The sequence below is a fragment of the Microtus oregoni genome, unplaced genomic scaffold (genome assembly GCF_018167655.1).
Source record: "Microtus oregoni isolate MIOR12 unplaced genomic scaffold, Mior012 000020F_ref0000438, whole genome shotgun sequence".
NCBI classification, from domain to species: domain Eukaryota; kingdom Metazoa; phylum Chordata; class Mammalia; order Rodentia; family Cricetidae; genus Microtus; species Microtus oregoni.
In genome coordinates, this window is record NW_024543079.1 from 34,664,763 (window position 1) to 34,687,134 (window position 22,372).

General features: G+C 45.0%; 1 protein-coding gene and 1 non-coding gene across 4 annotated transcripts in view; both read right to left on the reverse strand.

Moving 5' to 3' along the window:
- The window catches only part of Shld1 (shieldin complex subunit 1), a 71,137-nt gene that overhangs the window by 21,595 nt on the left and 27,170 nt on the right, over window positions 1-22,372 (reverse strand). The gene's annotated exons all lie outside the window — the stretch shown is intronic.
- LOC121460575 lies at window positions 19,747-19,848 on the reverse strand. Its single transcript, XR_005976067.1, has one exon. It is a non-coding gene; the product is annotated as a U6 spliceosomal RNA (small nuclear RNA).

A 22,372-nucleotide genomic window follows, 5' to 3' on the forward strand; every position in this document is an offset into this window, starting at 1 on the left:
TTTTACTTTCACAGGATCCCCCAGAAAGAACGTCGCCCCCATGACAGCTGGAAGTAATTCTAGAGGACGATGTCCCCTCTTCCAGTAAAGTTTGCCCTTGGGTTAGGGACATCATTTAGGGGTTGATTATAATTAGTATATGATTGAGGGTTGGGGGAGGAATTTTATAAGCTCAGGGATCATTTTGAAAAAAAAAAGAGGGATGATGGGATAATAGATTTATAATTGTGAGTTACTGTTTTTAGACAAATATATTGGTATTGATTCTTGTATATTGATACAAAGTTAAATTATATTGACTATTGTATGCATGCATGTTTCTACCTCTTTAAAACATTTTTTTATGTATTGACATATATTGTATTGATATATATTGTATATATTTACCATATTGCAGTGTACATTTCTACCTCTGATTAAGATACTTATATAATGTTTGTGGATTGATATATATTTACCTACTACAATGTATATTTGTACATTGTTTATATTTGGAGGTCATTGTCCTCATTTTTTTCACAGTCGTTTATTTTCTTAGTCTTTAAGTTAGATAGATATTGAGAATTATATAGATTAATAGTCATCTAAGTTTGTCATTTATAATTAGACTAATCAGGTTCTTTAGATATATAGAGATTATACTCAGTATAGATAGATAATCTTCAACTTCTTCAAAGAGCTGTAGAAAATGGCCTTTAATCTAACTCAGAGTTTTGTGGTAGTGAGACACAATTGCTCCTGGCAACACCACTCTATTCCCGAGAGAATGTTGAGCACCAAAGACACTCCACCTGGAGCCTTTCTTTTTGGCAGAACTGGCCTTTGGGCAAAGAAATGCCCATACCTCAACCACTGACAGAGATACAGAGCATGCATCAATGGATAAAACAGGACTGTCATATCATGCTAAGACAGGGTAAGATGGTTTTGAAAAGTTGCTTGCCTTTGAAAATGGTATGTCAGTTATGTTAGGCCTTAGCCAAAGTTCGTTGCTTCAACACTGCTAAAGTGACTTTGGGTGATTGCCCAGGTAGCTAGTTGTCTCTGTGATTTGTTGCATATGCAAACCTACTTCTGTTCTTTCTTTTGTAACTATGAGGTCACCTGGGGAGGGGTGGTTTTCAGCAGACAAGATCTAGAGCAGCTTAGCTACCTAGACAATAGAATACTAATGATTTGATGTCTCCGAGTGATAAAGCAATTGACTGCGTGAGTTAAAGTCTTTTGTTACATCCCCTCCACCCCACCCTGCATGCCCCATTTACATTGGGTATAAAAGCTGTGGAAAAATAAATGTGGGTGATTTCAGGATTTCAGTTCTCACTGGAATACCCTCTTGGTATTATTTGTCTTACTATTTTTATGCACCTTCATATTCTTTACTTATATTTCTAAAATTCCCACACCCCTACCCCGGTAAGAGGTGATTTTTGTAGAGACCAGTCCTCAACATCCACCTATCTGCCTACCTGCAATTATCTGTCCATACTACCCTGACTTTATGGAAAAAAGTGTCAGACTAAAACATTAAACTGTAGTTAAACAAACACCACTGACTATAGACTAAGGTTGTGTGTTGGTTTGAAAGCGAAATGTTTCCCATAGTCTCAGACATTTGAATGTTTGGTCCCCAGTTGGTGACACTCTTTGGGTGGTTTAAGTGGTGCAGCCCTGCTAGAGGAAGTACGTCACTGGCTTTGAGACTAAAAGCGTTGGTCCCTCTCCTCTTCCTCCTGGCCACTGCAGACGTGAGCTCCCAATTTCTTACTCCCATTGCCAGGTCACACTTCGCCGCCATGACAGACACGCTGTCCCTCTGGAAGCATACGCCAAAACAAGCCCTTTATACATTGCTTTTGGTCATGGTGTTTGTGTCACTGCAACAGGAATGTGACTAACACAGGCGGGAGGAAGGAGAAGGGCGAGTTTGCGAAGGGTAGAGAAATGGAAATGTCAAATGCTCCAGGGGCGCACAGGGGACATGTCAACTATTCTGAAAGGAAGCTCTGAACAGAGATCCCTATGAAGGCAGAGGAAAGAGAAAATGTTTGATTAGACATGAGAAGTTATAAATTATAAGTCTGCCAGTTGGGAAAGGTAAATATTTGCTGAAGATTACAGGCATGGAAAAGATATGTCATCAAGTCTAAAGTAATCAGAAAACCCAATTTCATATGACAGCCTTACTCAATTTTAATAAAGCTACAGCATCAACAACTATGAACCACAGTCCAATCTGTCTCCATGGTGCAGAGGGAAATGACAAACGTCTTTAGCATGGCTTCCAGTGAGGCAAGCCTGAGTTAATAACTCCCAAAGTAAGCAGACACAGACTTGGCTTAGTAACGAGCCTGATCTACACATTCATTTCCACATGCTGGAGAAACTTCCTAGTAACCAAACATGCATCCAACTGTTCTACGGACATGTGTCCATAAGAAGGGTCATCAAAAGGCTTATTTTAATTAATAACTAATTTTTAGTTTTATTGACATAGTAGTTGCTTGTAATTTTGAAAGAAGACTGGATCTTACACTGAAAAGCAATGGCTTCCCATCCCTTCTGCATCCCCCAAAGTCACCACTTCAATTTACAGCTTCAGTCTGTCAGATCTTTGTGTCTATGGATGTTCTCAAGGCCACACAGCAGTTCTGGACACCACCTGTTCATCCCCTTCTCGGGTAGAGGGCACGGTGTCCCTTTTCCATTCTCTAAGAATGGTCACATCAATTTCATTAAAGCAGTATTTAGTGTTTATATAGAACTGATCACTTGTACATTCTTATTTCTATTCTGTATTTGTTTGCTGTGATTTTAGACAGGGTCTCACTATATAGGCCCAGCTAACCTGGAAATCACTGTGTAGACCAGGCTGGCCTGGAACCCACATAGATCCACCTGCCTCTGCCTCCCAAATCCTGAGATTAAAGGCGTGTGTGCCCAGTTTATCCGCCATGTGTATAGCTAACTAAACTGCCCCGATCCTGTGCTAGCCTCTCAGGACAGTTTTCCTCTGTTAAGCAACTGGGATAAAACTGCACTTTCTCAGCCCATGCTCCCAGTCCAGAACCTTCTACCTCCTTGCTCCAACCTGCTTGATTCTCTGCCCATTCTGGTTTTGGTGTTTTGTTTCTGTCTGCGGATTTCTCCGTCTCCTTAGTTGTCCCGGCTTCTCCACGTTCCTCATCTCACTACTCTCCTGGTGACCACGGCTCCACATTTCCTACTGGAGGACTCCTTGAATGGCTGAGTCTGTATTGGGGGAGCATTAAAAAGCTAACAGGAAGCTCTCACATGGACAGAGCTTGTAGAAAGGTCCTCCCACCACCTGACCAGCCAGATAGGAAGCTTCAGGGTCCTCTTTCTGGAGAGAGCTGTTAACCAGAGACCAAAGTACAAGAGAGAGCAGTGAAAAGACCAGGGTCAGGTAGGTCACGGGCACAGGAAAGGAAACGGTTCTGAAATGTAACAGGTGAGCAAAGATGGGAAGCAGCCTCTGCAGCCAGAGCCCTGAGAACCAGGACCAACAGGTGGGGGGAAGGGGTGCCGGGTGGGAGGGCAGCCTCTGCAGCCAGAGCCCTGAGAACCGGGACCAGCAGGTGGGAGGGAGGGCAGCTCTAGATTATGAAATGCAGTTCTTTATAGCCCTTATCAGGGACATTTACAAAGTCAAAACTTAAAATATTCTGTAATATTCTATCAAAGGAATCCAATTTATTTTTACAATATTTTACATCAGACATAGAAAATCACCTCTGATTTCCTTCTGGTTAATCAGGCAGGGTAACAGTTACACGGAATTTTCTACAGTGTTCATGCAACCTTATGAAGAGCCTGGGGAAAAAAAAATGATACTTTATAAACATACTAGAAAGTCCCTGAGTAAGTTTCCACGGGCATGCCTTCGCTAAGCCACAAAAGCAGCTCATAGTGCTGAAAAAGAAGCAAAGTAACAGAGGTAGAGGCAGGCTGATGTCTGTGAGTTTGAGGCCAGCCTGGGCTACATGGCAAGCTCCAGGCTAGCCAAGGCTAAAAGTGAGACTGTCTTATAAACAAAAACAAAACCTCCTAAACCAGTAGTAGTTGGATTAAGGGTTGGGGGTCGATAATGAATCAAGTTTTCAACTCAGGCCCCTGTAGCATGTGGGATAAACACACTGCGGAGGGGTCACATGCTTTACTAGGAAGCACAGAAGAGGAGTGAGTCCTGCAGTTGACAAGCTCGGGATGAGAGCTACTCTATTCAGACAGGACTCTGCAGCTTTGCCTGCACGGGACTGCAGGGAACTTCCATTCATCAGCTACCTACGGACGTTAGAGAAACCAGAGGGGCTCCAAAGCCTCTGCCCTGAATTGGCTCTAGGAGCCATTTGTGCCCTTTCTCCACCAGCCACCCTTCTGAGAGCCCCAGGAACTGCAAACTGCCAGACATGTTCCCTATGCTGCCATTCCTCATTTTCTCTACTTGAGAGCACCATGGCCAGCATAGGGAACATGTCTGGCAGTTTTTTTTTTTTTTTTTTTTTTTGGTTTTTTCGAGACAGGATTTCTCTGTAGCTTTGGTGCCTGTCCCGGAACTAGCTCTTGTAGACCAGGCTGGCCTCGAACTCCCAGAGATCTGCCTGCCTTTGCCTTCCGAGTGCTGGGATTAAAGGCGTGCGCCACCACCACCTGGCTTGGGTAGTCATTCTCAACTCAACAACAGAGCTAGCTGGTGCCCCCCAGGCCCCAATGCACTCAGTGCACACACTCAGCAGGTTATTCCGTCTGTATTCCTCAGCTTGTCCTTTCTGGAAACAGGGACCCTGTCCTAGCTACAGTGTTTTAGAGAGTGAGGAAGACTGAATGGGTGGACTGCCCTGGTTTCTAATGCTAAAGGACAATCCCAAATAACCATCGACCCATCAAAACCATCGATGTGGAAAGATGGTAGTGGGGTGGGAGGCAAATGCTGGGTCCCAGCTCAGTCCCTAGCTAGTGCTTTGGCTTCTGAGCCCACCTCCTCCACCTGTATTTTCTCTCTCTCACACAAAAGGTGATTTCGGGTTTCTAAGTTTGAGAATAAACAGCAGGATGTTTGAGTCTGCAGGTGTGCGTCTTCTCGGGTTCATATGATGAAATCCCATCCAGGTGATGGTGCTGGAAGTGGGGCCTTTGGGGAGTGACTGAGGCATAGCGGAGGAGCCTTTATTAGATGTGACATATTAGTGACTTATATAAGAGCTCAGATAGACCAGGTCTCATCATATACTGAATCTGCTGGCCCCTTGGCCTCAGACTTGCCGGCCTCCAGAACTGTAAGCAACAGACTTCTTTTATTTACAAGCTAATTAGTTTACTATAGCCACCCAAAGAGAGCAAGGCGGACTGCGGAACACAGTGAGCTGCTCTACCAACAGGGTTAGAACTCAGCCTAGAGTGACCAAGAGAAGTGCTGGCTAACTGGACTCTAGGGATTTTGTTCTTCTCGGTTTTATTGAGTGAGGCACAGTCTCATAAGAAACTCTTTGCTACACACTCCACTACACACACACACACACACACACACACACACACACGCTTCCACTAAAATAACACTAAGGGGGCCTAATGAGGGCGGAAGAAAGGGTTTGAAGGAAGGAAGAGAAGGAAGAGAAGGTAAAGCTGAAAACATAAAGTAGTGCGTGTTTCCTCTCATATATGGAAGCTCAATTTAACTATAATGTATAATTTTCTATATAACATGATAGCAGAAGGGCAATATTTTGGGGGAGGAAATAGTCCCATAAGAAGGAGGAGGACTGGGGGAAGAGACAGGTACACACAAGTAAGTTACAATGGTATAAAGGTATGAAAATGTCACAATGAAACTTCATCTATACACTATAAATATTAAAACAATAAGAAAACACCAATACGGAATCAGTGCTGGATATATACGATATATATAGCTCGGGGGTTTGCCTAGAATGAGTAAGGTATAGGTTTGACTTCTAGCACTTACTGGGAAAAGAACTCTTGGCTCAATGGCTGCTTCCAAGAAAACAGTAGAAAAGATTTAGAACAGAAACAATAGCAAGCAGCATGGTTCTATTCTGAAGAACTATATGCTGTGGAATGTTATTTTAGGATCTGCTACATTTGTTTATGCTGTGGAACATTTGTTTTAATGATGCGATGATGTGTTACATTCTTTCATGTTGCGTTTGTTTAACTCTGAAGCTGTGCTACTTTGCCTGTCTAAAACACCTGATGGTCTAATAAGGAACTCAATGGCCAATAGCGAAGCAGGAGAAAGGATAGGTGGGGCTGGCAGGCAGGGAAGAATAAACAGAAGGAGAACTCGGGAGAAGAAGAAGGAACAAAAGAGAACAAAGAGAGAGGACACTAAGGGCCAATCACCCAGCCACCCGGCCACAGAGTAAGAATGAAAGTAAGATTACAGAAGAAAAGGAAAAAGCCCAGCGGCAAAAGGTAGATAGATAATTTAAGAAAAGCTGGCTAGCCGGGCGGTGGTGGTGCACGCCTTTAACCCCAGCACTCGGGAGGCAGAGGCAGGCGGATCTCTGGGAGTTCGAGGCCAGCCTGGTCTACAAGAGCTAGTTCTGGGATGGGCACCAAAGCTACAGAGAAACCCTGTCTTGAAAATAAAAATAAATAAATAAATAAATAAATTAAAAAAACAAAACAGAAACAAGTCAAGATAAGGCCGGGCATTTATAAGAAGAATATGCCTCTGTGTGTGATTTATTTGTGAGATGGGTGGGGGGCCCCCCAAGAGCAAAGGGCCCCCAAAGAGCCAAAAGAGTAAAAAACAAACAACTAAATTATAAGTCTTTTGTTTTTTACATATGTTTATTTATTTACGAAAATACATGTGCATGTATGGCATGTATGTGTGTGCACGTCATGCCCCACATGGGTGTGTATGTGCACACGTCGTGCCCCACATGGGTGTGTGTGTGCACGTCATGCCCCACATGGGTGTGTGTGTGCACGTCATGCCCCACATGGGTGTGTGTGTGCACGTCGTGCCCCACATGGGTATGTGTGTGCACATGTCGTGCCCCACATGGGTACAAAGAGTACAACTTGTGAGAATCCTCTCCTGTTGTGGGAGCTGCGGGTTGCGTTCCTGCCACCCAGCTCCCTGGCCGCCTGGCTAGCTTAAGCCCCGAAATAACAACACACAAATTGTATTCTTTTAAACACTGCCTGGCCCATTACTCTAGCTTCTTACTGGCTAATTCTGACATCTTGATTACCCATTTTTATTAATGTGTGTAGCACCCCAAGGTGCGCTTACCGGGAAGATTCTAGCCTACGTCCATCCTGGGTTGGAGCTTCATTGCATCTGCCTGGGAGAGGGAGAGGGGAGCATGGCGTCTGAGCTCACTTCCTCTTCCTCCCAGCATTCTGTTCTGTTTACTCCACCCACCTATGTTCTAACCTATGAGGCCAAGCAGTTTTTTATTGATTAACCAAAGACCTTCCCACATCACTCTCCTTTCACATGGGCTCCAGAGGTTGAACCCAGGGCCTCAGGATTGACAGAAAGGGTGACTTTCTTGCCAGTCCTCTGTCTTTCATGTTATGGACCCTAGCCATGGTAATCTCAAGAATGTAAGAAGTGGCTAGGAACTAGAGTTCTGTATTACACTGTATTTGACTAGGAGCTAGAGTTCTGTATTACACTGTATTTGCTTTTGAAGAATCCTATCGCTTGAGTCCCGATCTTGGGAAACCCTGTGTATGGAGGAAGGAAAATGGAGTTGGCAGCATTCAGTGTCCACTTTCCTCAAGAAGTCTTTAGAAAGTAGAGCTGGTGCCAGGTGGTGGTGGTTCACATGTTTAATCCCAGCACTCGGGAGACAGAGGCAAGCCAATCTCTGAGTTTGAGTCCAGCTGGATCTATAGAGTGAGTACCAGGACAGTCAGGGTTATACAGAGAAACCATGAACACCCACCCCATAAAAAAAGAAAAGAAAGTAGAGGTTGCATGGTGAACACAGACTTGTAATTCCAGAACTCAGGAGGCAACAGAAAGAAGACTGAGATTAAGGCTAGCCTGGGCTACTTAGGAAACACACACACACACACACACACACACACACACACGCGGCATGAAGACAAGGTGCAGAGTTGGAGAGGACAGAGGCACAAGAGCAATGGTATAATAGAAATCTCAAAGAAGAGAAATAAGAAAGAAAAGAAAAAAGAACAAAATAGAACAGGAATCCCCCTACCCCCACCGTGTAGAAAGATTACGGGTGCTTATCTTTCTCTTTTGGGCTTTTACATATTTCCTGATCTTTTACAATGGGCATGCGAACCAGAAAACTTTGAAAGAGAGAATGATTGACTGACTCACAGAGAGAGGTGTCAAAGGGATTAACCAAATGGAGACAGAGAGGGCAGCAATAGAGCCAGTGCCTCTTTCTTCACGTCAACAGTCAGTCCTGTCAGACGTCCAGTGCCAGCCCACAATGCCTGACCTTGGGTGGAGAAACGACAGGTGAGGGAGCTGGCTTCAACAAACTCTCCGTCACAAAATAACCAAAGGAAATGAAAAAAGCCAGCACACTGCTGACTGCTCAACCTTGCTCTTTTACAGAGGCCCTAATCACAGACTGCAGCGCCAGGAGACAGAGGTACCAGGGAGAATTCACAGAACCAAGATGGGCCTGTAATCCCAGCACTTGGGAAGGGAGATAGGAGGATTATGAGGTCAAGGTCTTCTTGACTATAAATCAAGTTTGAGGCCAGCCCGGACTACATGAGACCCTGGCTTAAACACTAAACCAAAGACCATGATGGGGACACCTACTGAAACAATTTACCTGTTTCTGTTGGGAGCTCACCAACTCCGGCTGGACAGGGAAGGAACCAGCATAGTCCAAACTAGACCCTCTGAATGTGGGTGACAGTTGTATGGCTGGGGCAGACTGTGGGGCCATTGGCAGTGGCACCAGAATTTATCCTACTGGTTGTACTGGTTTTTTGGAACCCATTTTCTTTGGATGGATACCTTGCTCAGCCTAAATATAGTAGGGAGGGCCTTGGTCCTTCCTCAAAGCAATGTGCCTTACCCTCTCTCTGAGGAGTGGATGGGGAGTAGGGACGGAGGAAAGGTGAAGGGAATGGGAGGAGGGCACAGAGTGAGAACTGGGATTGGTTCTCATGTAAAATGAAAAAAAAAGTTTGTTTTCTTTTTTAAAAAAATAAAGTAAAGTGAAAAACAAAACACTAAACCAAGACTCTGGAGCTAGTCAAATGAAATAAGGACTTGGACAAGAGTTGCACGGCCTCTTTCACTTTTGGCAGAGAATGAAGTTGCATCTGGAGACAGTGCAAGCCCTTAATGTTAGATAAGCAAATCTTAAATGGCCACTGAGCTGCAGAGACCGGCTTTACCTCACGAAGCGGCTCAAAGCGCCTGGAGCCAAGCACAGCCCTTCTTTGAGGGACCGCACCGCCATATTTTCACACTGATCTTATAAAACTTCCATTAGACTATACCATACATGCATATATATATATATATATGTACACATATCCATTATATATACACAGAATCATCACGACTCTATTGGTTTCCACAAACTGAACACACTGGAATGATCAGCCCAGAGGTCGAGGACTCCAGAACCCCAGATTGTCATACTACACCTTCCCTCTATGATCTTATTGGTGGTTACAACCACTCTGACTCCCAGCACCTACATCACTGTGCCTTTTTAGAAAGTATTTTTATTTTCATTTACTTGGGTGTATTTGTATGCCACATGTGTGTATGTGGGGGGAGGTGCCCAAAGAGTCCAGAAGAGGTCACCTGGGGCTGGAGTAATGGGTGGCTGTGAGCCTCCTGTCCTGATGTGGGTGATTGGAAAGGAACCTGGGTCCCCTGCAAGAGTAGCAGGCGCTCTTAACCTTGAGCCATCAACCACTCCAGATTGCTGTCTTTCTGACTTACAAACAGGGAGTCACACAGCATGTGCTCTGTGGGGTCTGGCTTCTTTCACCTATCACTGGATTGTGACAGTCATTCAGATTGTGTGCTGTGACAACGTGTGCGTTTTCTATGGCGACTCTATACTGTGAGGAAGCCCCATGATGATCCACTTCAGCTGTGGCAGCCTCTGGGTGGTTTCCAGTTATCAGCACCATCAGTGCTACTGGCTGTCAGTGGAGTTTCTCTATGAACATATGGGCGTGTCCGTGTTAGGGGTGTACCTGGCAGTAGAAGGGCTGTGCCTGGTGTACATACATGCTCAGCTGTAGGGTAGCTTCTATGTGAACAAGGACTGGCTCTTCTCCCGCCTGCATCTTAACAATGCTATCTCACGCCAGGACTTAGACAAATCTGATTTTTCATCATCCAGGATTAGAAGCATGCAGCCCATCTAACTTAAAAGCATTACCTAGAAGAGTCAGTGAGATGACCTGACTTCCTTCTTTGGGACCTGCTTGAAAGTAGAGGAGTTAGGACTCCACACTTGTCTTCTGACCTCCACAAGCATGCTGTGTGCCACAGTGTGCTCCCCCACCTCCTACTTTCTCTCTCTCTCTCTCTCTCTCTCTCTCTCTCTCTCTCTCTCACACACACACACACACACACACACACACACACAAATAATAATAAAACTATCTTCCAGCCAGGCATAGTGGCTCATGCCTGTAATGTCAGCACACACAAGGACCACCAAGAGTCCATGGCCAGCTCGGACTATAGTGAGTTCCAGGTCAACATCAGCTAGGGCAGTCAAAAAACAAAAGCAGATTACAAAACAAATAACAACAGTTCCCTTCACAGATATTCCTTACGCTTATTTTTTCCCCTAAAGAAGAGGTTATTGATCAAGAAAGGCAGAAGAAATAATACTGCAGTTAAGAGCAAATTATATTACAAAGGACACACTGTTGAGCAAAATGCAACACATAATTACAATGAACTCAAAGTAAATCAAAGGATCCACATAAACCCGAGCACTCACTGGCAAATTAATGGAAAAAAATTAGCCAGGGTTGAGCTTTTAATAGCGTCTGCTACAAACGCCACACACCTCGGCTTAGGTGACCAGGCAGACAAGAGGCAATTAGTTTGTGGCAGATGCGCCAGTGAAAGCTGCTGCAACGGGGCACCAGAGCCAATCTTCCCGGCTCATTAGGACCATCTGCTCACTTTATTTTTCCAGATTTTCACTTTATATAATCCTCCTTAGTCCCTTCAAGCTAATTGCCTTCTGCTTTTCTATTTGATCAGTATCTTTTCCTAATATGCTCGGTTTATGAGCTTCATAGGGCTCTGCTATCTCAAAGTTCATGTTCAATTTCCTTCTCAGAGCTTTTTTCAGAATATTAGGCCTGGGGAAATGGCAGATGAAAAGATTACTGGGCCATGCAGGGCTTAAATAAATCAAGAATTCGAGGCTATGTTGCTGCTTCCTGTTTCCCAAGGTAATCTTTTTTCAGGTTATTAAACATCACTTGTGACCTTTAAAAAGCCTTGCCCTTAGTCATTAATAATAAAATATGTCATAATAGGAATATAAAAAACAATGTCAATTTTCAATAAGACCTAAAGTTTATTTACATATATTCAAAATTACTAAATAGGCTTGAGGTAGTCCAAATTATAACTGAATATATTTTACTTGCATCACAAATTAAAAAAAACTACAATAAAACTAGGCATGGTGGCATGCGGCTTTAATCTCAGCACTTGGGAGGTAGAGGCAAGTGAACCTCTGAGTTCCAGGCCAGCCTGTTCTACAGAGTAAGTTTCAGGACAAACAGGGCTACACAGAGAAGCCCTGTCACAAAAACAAAAACAAAAAAAACAAATTACAATAAACACATGAGGATGAGGACTGGCAAGATGGCTCAGAGGATAACAGTGCTTGTTGGGAAAGCCTGATGACCTAAGTTCGATTCCTGGAACTGAGATAGAACCAGTTCCAAAAGTCGTCCTCTGACCCCCATATCTCTCTCTCTCTCTCTCTCTCTCTCTCTCTCTCTCTCTCTCTCACACACACACACACACACACACACACACACACACACCAAAGAAAATAAATTTTCAAAAGGACAAATAGGAAATATAAGTGAAAATATTTACGAATGACTTGTTTTGGTCCATATGCTGTTCTAAGACCTGGAGATTCCATGACAAGCAACACAAAATTGGCTTCTGCCCCCATGCCCTCTGGAAAGATCAGGTGGGGACATGGTAGAAATGAAATGTGAGCGTTAGGAAGGGCTGTGAAGAACAGTCTGGCTACACAGGACACATCACACAGTTGTAAGTAATGAAAAGGCTGGAGCCTCCATTGTTCCTGAGCATCAGTCCCGTCCTTAGCTAGGCAAAGAGCTCTTGCTATATACCTCAGTGTCATTTCACTCCTAACCTCTAGGTTTGGGAAGTCCACCTGCCCATTTATTCAGGCAACTTTGGAGCACCATAAAGAAATGTAAAGAATATGTTGTTGTCTGCCCATAAGTGGATGATCTTCTATAGGGTGGCAGTTCTCAGAAGGACCAGCATGGTCAACACAAGAACTACACCTAGTGAGGTCATAAACAGTCATCTGGCTATCATGGTACCCGACTGGAGGCAGGGGAAACTACAGAAAGGAGACTAGTTGGGGTGGTTATTCTCACCATTCCTCCAAACTAGACAGGTAGGGAATTCTGGGAATGGAAACAGGTATGAAAGGTGAAAGAGATGCAGAGGTCATGATTCAGTAGGTGAGCAGCCCACAGACTAGCAGAGTTGTGGAAGGACAGACTCAAGGGTCCCCCAAACAGTCTGACTACCTGCTACCTGAGCAGACTGTTAAAGTGAAGTCACCTGGAAAAACCTCGCTATCCTCAGAGACAAGAAATAACTGTCCCCGGGCAGCTGAGTAGCGGTAAGGCTCAACTAATGGCCGTGTCCAAGAAAATTGCTGGAGATAGGAGGACAGGGATTCAACGTCATCCTCAGCTACACAGAGCACTCAAAGCCAGCCTCTCTCAAAACAGACATATAAACAAATTATGATTAGCTCTGCTATAAACCATGGTTACGGTCCCAAGGAACCTCACAATATTAAGAAACATTAAAAATAGCTACGAAACATGGAAAAAGCCAGCTGAGGCTGTAGATAAAAACTGGGTATTTCAGCTTCAAAATACTGAAAACAAAACAAAACAACTGGGTGATTTTCCCTGGAGAAGCTTAACAATGAAGAGTTGGATTTTGTCACTAGCTACATAAAATAAATGGCTTGACCCCAGACCAAGAAGAGAATCCAAACAAAAACCTAGACAGCAGGAAAAAGTAACCTGCAACCAATTCACAGCCACAGATAGCAAGGAAAATCCTCCTTGCTGCCAGTGACCTGTGGTTGCCCTCCTCATCCTCCTAGGTGTGCCCAGGCCATGAGCAGCACTTCCTCTCTCCAGGCCCAGGCTCCCGCTGGGTCCCCTTCAAGCCCTAAGGGTGCAAGGAGCCCCCACTCAATCCGCTCATAGTCACCAGTGCTCCAATGCAAATACCTGAAATGTTAACTGGTAATGTGTTTAAGGCCTCTTGCAGCAGACAAAATCATGAAAACAGCTTCTGTTCGATGAGGACTCCTCGTGATGTAACAGCCCCATGGCATATCCTGCTATTTGTTTTAAATGGCATCTTTCCATCTTAACCCTGGCTGCCTTTGAGCCCAGCCAGCATGCTTATTAATATCAGAAATAACTTCCCTAGCAAATACTGCCCCCCCACCCCCCGCTTAAGGAGAAAGACAGGAAAAAAACCGCTCCCTAGTCACAAACATAGCTTTCTCCTTTGCACCATGGTGTGCCAAATGTGCCAGCTCAGCCAAGATTGGAATGAGGAATCCAGTAGTGAGCTCTAAGGAACACTGCCAGGGGCCTTTGCCTCCTAGTGGGGGTGAGATACAGTGTTGATGGCCTGACCTCATGCTGCTCTCTTCCAGAATGTTCTCATACTGTGTTCCATGAGCCGTAGACAGGACTGGAGGGGACAGTCTATTTCTACATTGTCCACTCATTATCAAAAGCATGTTGCCATGACTACATGAATGAACACTCAGCTTTTATGTGCAAGAGGACAGCTGGCAGGTAACACTTGTCAGTCAGTGATGACCCATATAGTCACTTTCACAGTGCCAAGAAAAACAGGTGGAAACTGTTGATTTGTTTTTAAAGGAATGCATCTTAATCAGGTGCTTTCCACGGGAACGATTAGGCAAGCATTCCTGTGATTTGTGAGGAGAGCTCAGGTCTCCAGTGACTGCAGCAGCATCTATACAACCCATGAGAGCGAATCACTGTAGATCTGAGAAACGATGTCAATAGGAAGGTCCGGAAAGGCCATCAAAATGAAAGGACCACAAAAGCAACCAGAGAAAGCAAACTTGGATGTCTATGGTTGAAAACTGGGCATCTGGGAGCAGGAGAGAGGCTCAGCAGTTAAGGGTGGTTCCTGCTCAACCCTGAGGGCTGCCGCTCAGATCCCAGCACCACGGAGCTCACAGAAAACTAGACATTTCATTATTAAATTGTTCCCCTTTAAAACAAGAAAGAAAGTCCCCCTTTAAAACAAACCCTTGGCCAGGGTGGTGGCTCACACCTTGAATCCCAGCATTCAAGCAGCAGTAACACATGGTACACAGAGTGAGTTCCAGGTCAAATTACACAGTGAAACCCTGTCTAAAAAACAAAATAAATAAAACAAAAAAGAAAGCCCTGCCTTCTGACAACAAGGGGGGCACCCAGGAAGTCTGCTTCTCAGCCTGCTGCTCCACACTGACTGTGCCGGGGCAGCTCTGCACTGTGGGTGGGACTTCTGGAGTCTTCAGTTATGGCTGGCGGAGAGGACAGAAGGGATTTACTTCTTGTTCAGTCCATCACGAGCACCAGCTCTGAGATGCCTTCCCTAGTCACATTCCACCAGGTATCCTTTAACTAAGAGCCTCCCAGTGTCTTCGCCTCTAGAATGTGGTCAGAAATGACATGCACTCCTGAAAGCCATGGCCCATTAAAGATATCTTGCCCACTTCTCCATGGTCCTTCTTATTTTGATTCATGAATAATGACAAGGTCTGGGATCCATGGGATGGAAGGAACCCGGGTTCCCAAGGAACTGCTTGGAGGAAAGCTGACCTGATCAGCTTCCTAGGAGGTCTAGACAGTCAAGAAATAAATAGCTATTCTCTTTTTGAAAAAAAAAAGTGGGGTGGGGCACACTGCAGGGGCGGCTGATGGAGGAAGGTCATTGGCTAATAAAGGAACTGCCCTGGCCCATTTTATTGGTTAGAGGATAGGTGGGAGGAGTAAACAGAACAGAACGCTGGGAGGAAGAGGAAGTGAGCTCAGAGACGCGACAGCTCTCCTCTCAGGGGCAGATGCCTGAGAGAGACGCCATGCCCCGCTCCCAGCATGAAGCTCCGACCCAGGATGGACATAGGCTAGAATCTCCCCGAGGATGAGATGCTGTTCACTTCTTCTATTCCGATTTGGTATGATGGACCACGCCCTCCTGAATGGTTCCTGTGCACGCCTTCAAAAAATTGCTTCGCTCAACTGCCAACTGAGATGAAACTAGCACACAGGTTATACCATGAAAGACCTAATTAACGACGCCCCCATTCAGCAGGAAGCAGTTTGGAGAGAAATAACTGCGCCCATATTCCCAAAAAATGTTTATAAAGTGTTCTTTTACATTTAAAGGGGGATATGATATAGGTATGAATAATTTGCATTAGTATAGATTTTGCTTTATTGATAGAGATTTACGGTCAATTTTGTTATATATATAAGTGTTTCTGATTTTGATTAAGGTATTGTGATTGTATAGTTCATTTAAATATGTACTGTATAATTAAGAAATATAGGTTGTTAATGGATAATCATCAATAATAGTAAAGCTTGTAGTCATGTTAGTTAGATTTTCTAGATATATAGAGATATATTTTAGATAGACATTCTTCATGTCTTTCAAAGATTACAGAATAGGACATTTAATGTTTTAATAACTGAGGACTTTTCATGACAATGAGACACTCTGCTCCTGACAGCACCAATGTACTTCAAGAGGAAGATGGGCATCAAAGAGGCACCTTATGGAGTTTGATAGCCATTTGGGCAAGAAACTGCTCTTGCCTGGACTATTGCATAAACTGGACACAGAGAACCCGCAGAGAGAGGACTACTGAACTTGCCTAAGGTGAGATGATCTTTCGGGGTTCCTGATTCATGAAAGAGTCTGCGAGACATTCTGCAGGACACAGCAGATAGTGACTGAACTGACTTTGAATTTTCCTGCTTTATGGAAATGTCTGCTGGATACCATGGGCCTGAAGGCTGAAGATGGATGCCCCAATGGTACAAAAGAACTTTGGGTGACTGTCCAGGCAGCGAGATGTCTCTGTCATTTCTAGAGTTTTTTTCTTGTTTGCTTAGGTAGTATTGTATCTTTCTGGAGTCTTTGATGGAGTTAAGACTAGTTAGTTATAGTTTTCCTTAGTTATGATAAAGATTATTGTAACTTTTACTTGATAATTGTTTTGTTATATGTAATTTTGCTATGTTAAAGTTAAAGCCTTTTTTTTTTTTGTTTAAACCGAAAAAGGGGAAATGATGGAGGAAGGTCATTGGCTAATAAAGGAACTGCCCTGGCCCATTTTATTGGTTAGAGGATAGGTGGGAGGAGTAAACAGAACAGAACGCTGGGAGGAAGAGGAAGTGAGCTCAGAGACGCGACAGCTCTCCTCTCAGGAGCAGACGCCTGAGAGAGACGCCATGCCCCGCTCCCAGCATGAAGCTACGACCCAGGATGGACATAGGTTAGAATCTCCCCAGTAAGCGCACCTTGGGGTGCTACACACAGATGATTAGAAATGGGCTAAATTAATATGTGAGAATTAGCCTAGAAGAGAATGGGCCAAGCAGTGATTAAATGAATACAGTTTGTGTTTTGTTATTTCGGGGCATAAGCTAGCTGAGCAGGCAGCCGGGGTGCTGGGGATGCAGCCCCGCCGCCGCCCTTATTACTTCAGGCGGCTCAGTGGTTAAGAGCACTTACTGCTCTTCAGAGGGTCAGAGATCTGTTCCAAGCACCCATGGGCTTGTAACAACTGCTTGTAACTCTGGCTCCAGGGGAACTGACATTATCTCCGAGCCTCTGTGGATACTTTCAAATACATGACACATGATTCTAGTGTGTGCATGCATACACACACACACACACACACACACACACACCCCAAAATAAAAATAAATCAATAAAAATTAAGTGTGGTGTTTAAACTCTATTCCTAAGAAATTTGTGCCTTAGACACTGCTCCACTGCTGTGAAGAAACAACAGATCAAGGCATCTTATAGAAGGAAGCCCACGATCCTAACGACAGGGAGCCGGGGAACATGGTGACAGGCAGGCAATCACAGCACTGGAGCAGTCGCTGAGAGCGCACATGGGATCCATTAATTGCAGGTGAGGTAGCGTGAGGCTGGGCCTGCCCGGCATGGGCTTTGAAACCTTAAAACCTACCCCCAGTGGCACACCTCCTCCTCACCCCCTAGTCCTTTCCAACAGTTCCACTAGCTGGGGACCAAGCATTCAAACACGAGCCTATGGGGGTCATTCTCATTCAAACTACCTAGTTATCAAAGAAAATAAAATATGTCATGTAAAAAAGGTTGCAGCTGACAGCCCAGAAATCCACTAACAGGGCTGGGGAGACATCTCGGTCAGCACGGTGCTTGCCCTGCAGTCATGAGGACCTGATGATAATCTCCAGAACCCACTTGAAGACACTGGGCATGAAGGTGGAGACAGGAGGATGGCGGAGGCTCACTGACCAGCCAGTCTAGCCTCAATAGTGAGCTTCAGGCCAATGAGCAACTCTGTCTCAAAGGACTTGACAGTATTTCTAAGGACCTTTTCCAAGACTGTCTACTGCCCCCACATACATGTGCAGACAGGTGTATATACATGCTCATCCATATAGATGAATACACACATACGATTAAACATCTACTAACAGATCTCTCTGAACATACATTCTAGAAAACGATAAAACTGTGGGGATGGTACAATGAAACGGTTGTACGTTGAGAGAGGACAGAAGGGTGAATAGGAGGGGAAGGATTTTCAGGGTGGTAAAGATCCTCTGGGCGACCTGGCTACGGGCTGACATGAAATAGCTCCTCTAGGCCCCGTGTCTAAAGGCCTGATGCTCCCCTGGTAGCAAGCGCTGTTCTGGGTGGCTGTGGGTACTCAGGTGAGCCCTAGCTGGGACAAACAATTACCAGGGCAGTCACTGGTCTCTGAAGGTTACCCTTGTCCTCTGGCTCTCCCCTCTCTACCCGGCCCCTCGTTCCCTGAGAAGAACACAGTCTTCACCAGTGTCAGGCTTTCCATGAGTCTCTAATCAAACTCATAGGCCCAAGCAACCAAGGACAGAAACCTCTCAAATCATGAGCTGCCATAAACCCTTCCTCCTTTAAATTCTTTTGGATGACGATTTGGTCACACTAAAGGGAAAGCTGACTTACATAATAACACAGTAGTGGAAATAAACAACTTGATGTGGCCGGGTCCATAGGCTGTACCACACCTAGCGAACACACCTGTGACCTATGCACCTTGCTGACTGCCAAAAGCAAGCAAGGGGGCTGGAGAGATAACTCAGTGGTTAAGAGAACTGGCTGTACTTCCAGAGGTCATGAGTTCAATTCCCAGAAACCCCATGGTGGCTCATAACCATCTATAATAGGATATAATGTCCTCTTCTGGAATGATATATAAAACATAAATAAATAAAAAATTTAAGGACAGCATGCCACTGTGGAGGGGAGCACTGTGCATGTGTGATATGGGATATGGGAAATATCTGTGCTTCCAACTGTGTTATGAGCTTAAAAGTGCTCTGAAAATGAAGCGATTTTATTTCATTTTTTAAATTCACCAACTGAAAATAACAGATTAATAACAGTCCTGTAAAAAGCCATCAGGCTGTTAGAACAGTTTACCCATTTCCTTTATTTAAAACAAGCCTTTCCATGGTGAGAATGCTCTTCACGAGTCACCCAGTGTGGGGGCCACTAGCCTGTGTGCTCTTAAGAGCACTAGAAACACGGCCGCTGTGACTAAGGCCCTGGATTTCAGATTTCAGTGGGTAGCACACTGGACAGACTTCCCCGGAACCTCATGGTTCTCCAGCTCAGAATGGAAACTGGATGACCCAAATTCTATTTCTGAGACCTGGCGTACACATCACCTACATTTCCCATCTCTAAAATCCAGGAGAGAAGTAACACTTGGTACTCCAGCACCTCCCGGTCCAGAGAGCAGCCTCCAGTGAACCCCAGCAGAACTGTGTCTCCTTGCACAAGCCAGGAAACCATGTTGTGCAGACCGATATGGGTAAGACTGAATAAGTATGCTGGTGGCTATTCATGTGTATGCATTTCAGAGAAGTTTCCTTTACATGCTGCCTACACAGCTTCACTGTTTAGTGATAACATGGTACGTGAGGACACTCATGGGAACATGTGGAAGGGCCAAGTCCCATTTACTGCAGCAGGCAATGTGGCACGCAGTGGCCATACCGTGCTTGATAAAGGGTTCCTGTGCTGACAATATCTGTAACGCAGAATGCTTATTGTCTTGTCAGAGGAGATACTTTCGAAACAAGAATTTTAAAAGCTGGAACAAAAATTTAATACAGCACTAAAGGGAAGCAATAACTTTTCTCATTTTTAAAAATACGGAATGCTTCATTAACTTGCATGGCTTGAGCAGGGGCCATGCTCATCTTCTCTGCACTGTTCCAATTTTAGCGAACGTGCTGGCATTCGGGCATACCTGGAAGAGGGTGAAGATTACATGAGATTACCTCACCCTTGGATACATAACAAGTTCAAGGTTTGGCTTGGCTACATAAAACCTTGTCTTAAAAAAGTATGCGCTCAGGGCTGGAGGGTGGCTCAGTGGTTATGAGCGCTTGCTGCTCCAGCAGAGGACCCAGGCTGAGTTCCTAGCACCCACAGGTGGTTCACAACCATCTGTAACTCCAGGTCCAGGGACACCGATGCCCTCATCTGTACTTTTCCCTCTTGCCACAGGAAACTGGCATCTTATTCGCAAACTTGCTACACAAAAGAAAATACACCCGCATTTAATTTCTTGGATTTTATTTAAACATTTATTTTGTGTGTGAGATTGGAGGACAATGTTGCTAAATCAATTTCCTTCTCCTGTGTGAGTTCTGGGGATTGAATTCCAATCGTGAGGCTTAGTGGCAGGTACCTTAGCCTATCTGAGTCCTAGTCCTAATACCAGACTTCCCTAATACCAGACAGATCTGTCAAGATATGTTAAAGCTCTTTCCTTAAAAAATAAAAATGTTAGGCAGTGGTGGTGCACGCCTTTAATCCCAGCACTCGGGAAGCAGAGGCAGGCGGATCTCTGAGTTCAAGGTCAGCCTGGTCTATAAGAGCTAGTTCCAGGACAGGCTCCAAAGCTACAGAGAAACCCTGTCTCAAAAAACAAACAAACAAACAAACAATAAATAAAAAGTTACAGCTATCTATCTACCATTAAAACGTAAACCAAGAAAGGAGAAAAGATGAGACACGGGGGCTGGAGAAATGGCTCAGCGGTTAAGAGCACTGACTGCTCTTCCAGAGGATCCAGGTTCAATTCCCAGCAACCACATGGCAGCTCACAACTGTCTGAAAATCCAGTTCCAGGTGATCTGACACCTTCACACCAATGCACATAAAATGAAGATAAATAAATCATAAAAAAAGACAAAAAAAAAGATGAGACACAGTGTCTCACCTAATCCTCATCCTCATAGCAACTATAACTATCGTGAATGCTCACTCTACAGATGAGAAAAGTATGGGTGAGAATCACTCACCGTGGGTCATAGGCAAAAAAGAGGCAATGGAATTTAATACAAGGATTCAGCTCCCAGACATATCTATTTCTCTGTTATACTGTTGGTAGTGAGAGTCCAACTCAGTACCCTCAGTGTCACCCAGCATCAGTACCCTCGGTGTCAGAGATACCAACCCAGCATCAGTACCCTCGGTGTCAGAGATACCAACTCAGCATCAGTACCCTCGGTGTCAGAGATACCAACCCAGCATCAGTACCCTCGGTGTCAGAGATACCAACTCAGCATCAGTACCCTCGGTGTCAGAGATACCAACCCAGCATCAGTACCCTCGGTGTCAGAGATACCAACCCAGCATCAGTACCCTCGGTGTCAGAGATACCAACTCAGCATCAGTACCCTCGGTGTCAGAGATACCAACCCAGTATCAGTACCCTCGGTGTCAGAGATACCAACTCAGCATCAGTACCCTCGGTGTCAGAGATACCAACTCAGCATCAGTACCCTCGGTGTCAGAGATACCAACTCAGCATCAGTACCCTCGGTGTCAGAGATACCAACTCAGCATCAGTACCCTCGGTGTCAGAGATACCAACTCAGCATCAGTATCCTCGGTGTCAGAGATACCAACCCAGTATCAGTACCCTCGGTGTCAGAGATACCAACTCAGCATCAGTACCCTCGGTGTCAGAGATACTAACTCAGCATCAGTACCCTCGGTGTCAGGGAAGAGTGTTTGCAGAAGGAATCTGCAACAGCTGGGTTTTTTTCAGTGTGTGACAAAAAGCCTTTCTAGGGGTGTTCTAGTTAGTGTCTATCAACCTGACACAAGCCAGGGACATTAGAAAATACCTCCTTCAGACTGACCAATAGGCAAGCCTGTGGAGTATTTTCTTGATAAATGACTGGTACGGGTTTCTTGATTAACGGTTGATGTGGGAGGGCCTAGATCATACTATGTGCATTGCCACTCCTTGTCAGGTGGTCCTGGAAGGACCTTAAAGGACTTATAAAGGAAGCAGGCCACGTGAGCCATGAGGAACAGCCCAGTATGTAGCCCTCCTCCATGGCCTCTGCTTCAGTTCCTGCCTTGAGTTCCTGCCCTGACCCCTGAGAGGTTCAGTGTGACCTAGAAGCTGTAAGATGAATCACACCCTTTGCTCCACAGGCCAGTTTAGTCACTGCTCATCAGCACCAGGGCGCTAACTGGGACAGAGGGCATGGGTTTCTCTGTGGGGAGGGCAGGCCTGCACTCTGATTCCCCTGTCCTGTCACCTACTGAAGTCACAGGAGGCAGATGCTCCGAGAGCTAAGAGGAACCATGAAGACCTCTGTCCCCAAATGTCACAGAGACCATGGCCTGGGTCATTTCTCTAAGCTATGAGCTCTGGTCTTTAATTAGAGGAGAACAGGCCCTTTCCTGCCTCTCCTCCTGTCTTTAGTGTTTATTTAAAGTGTTGGAAGCGGCTGTTCCTGTCTACCA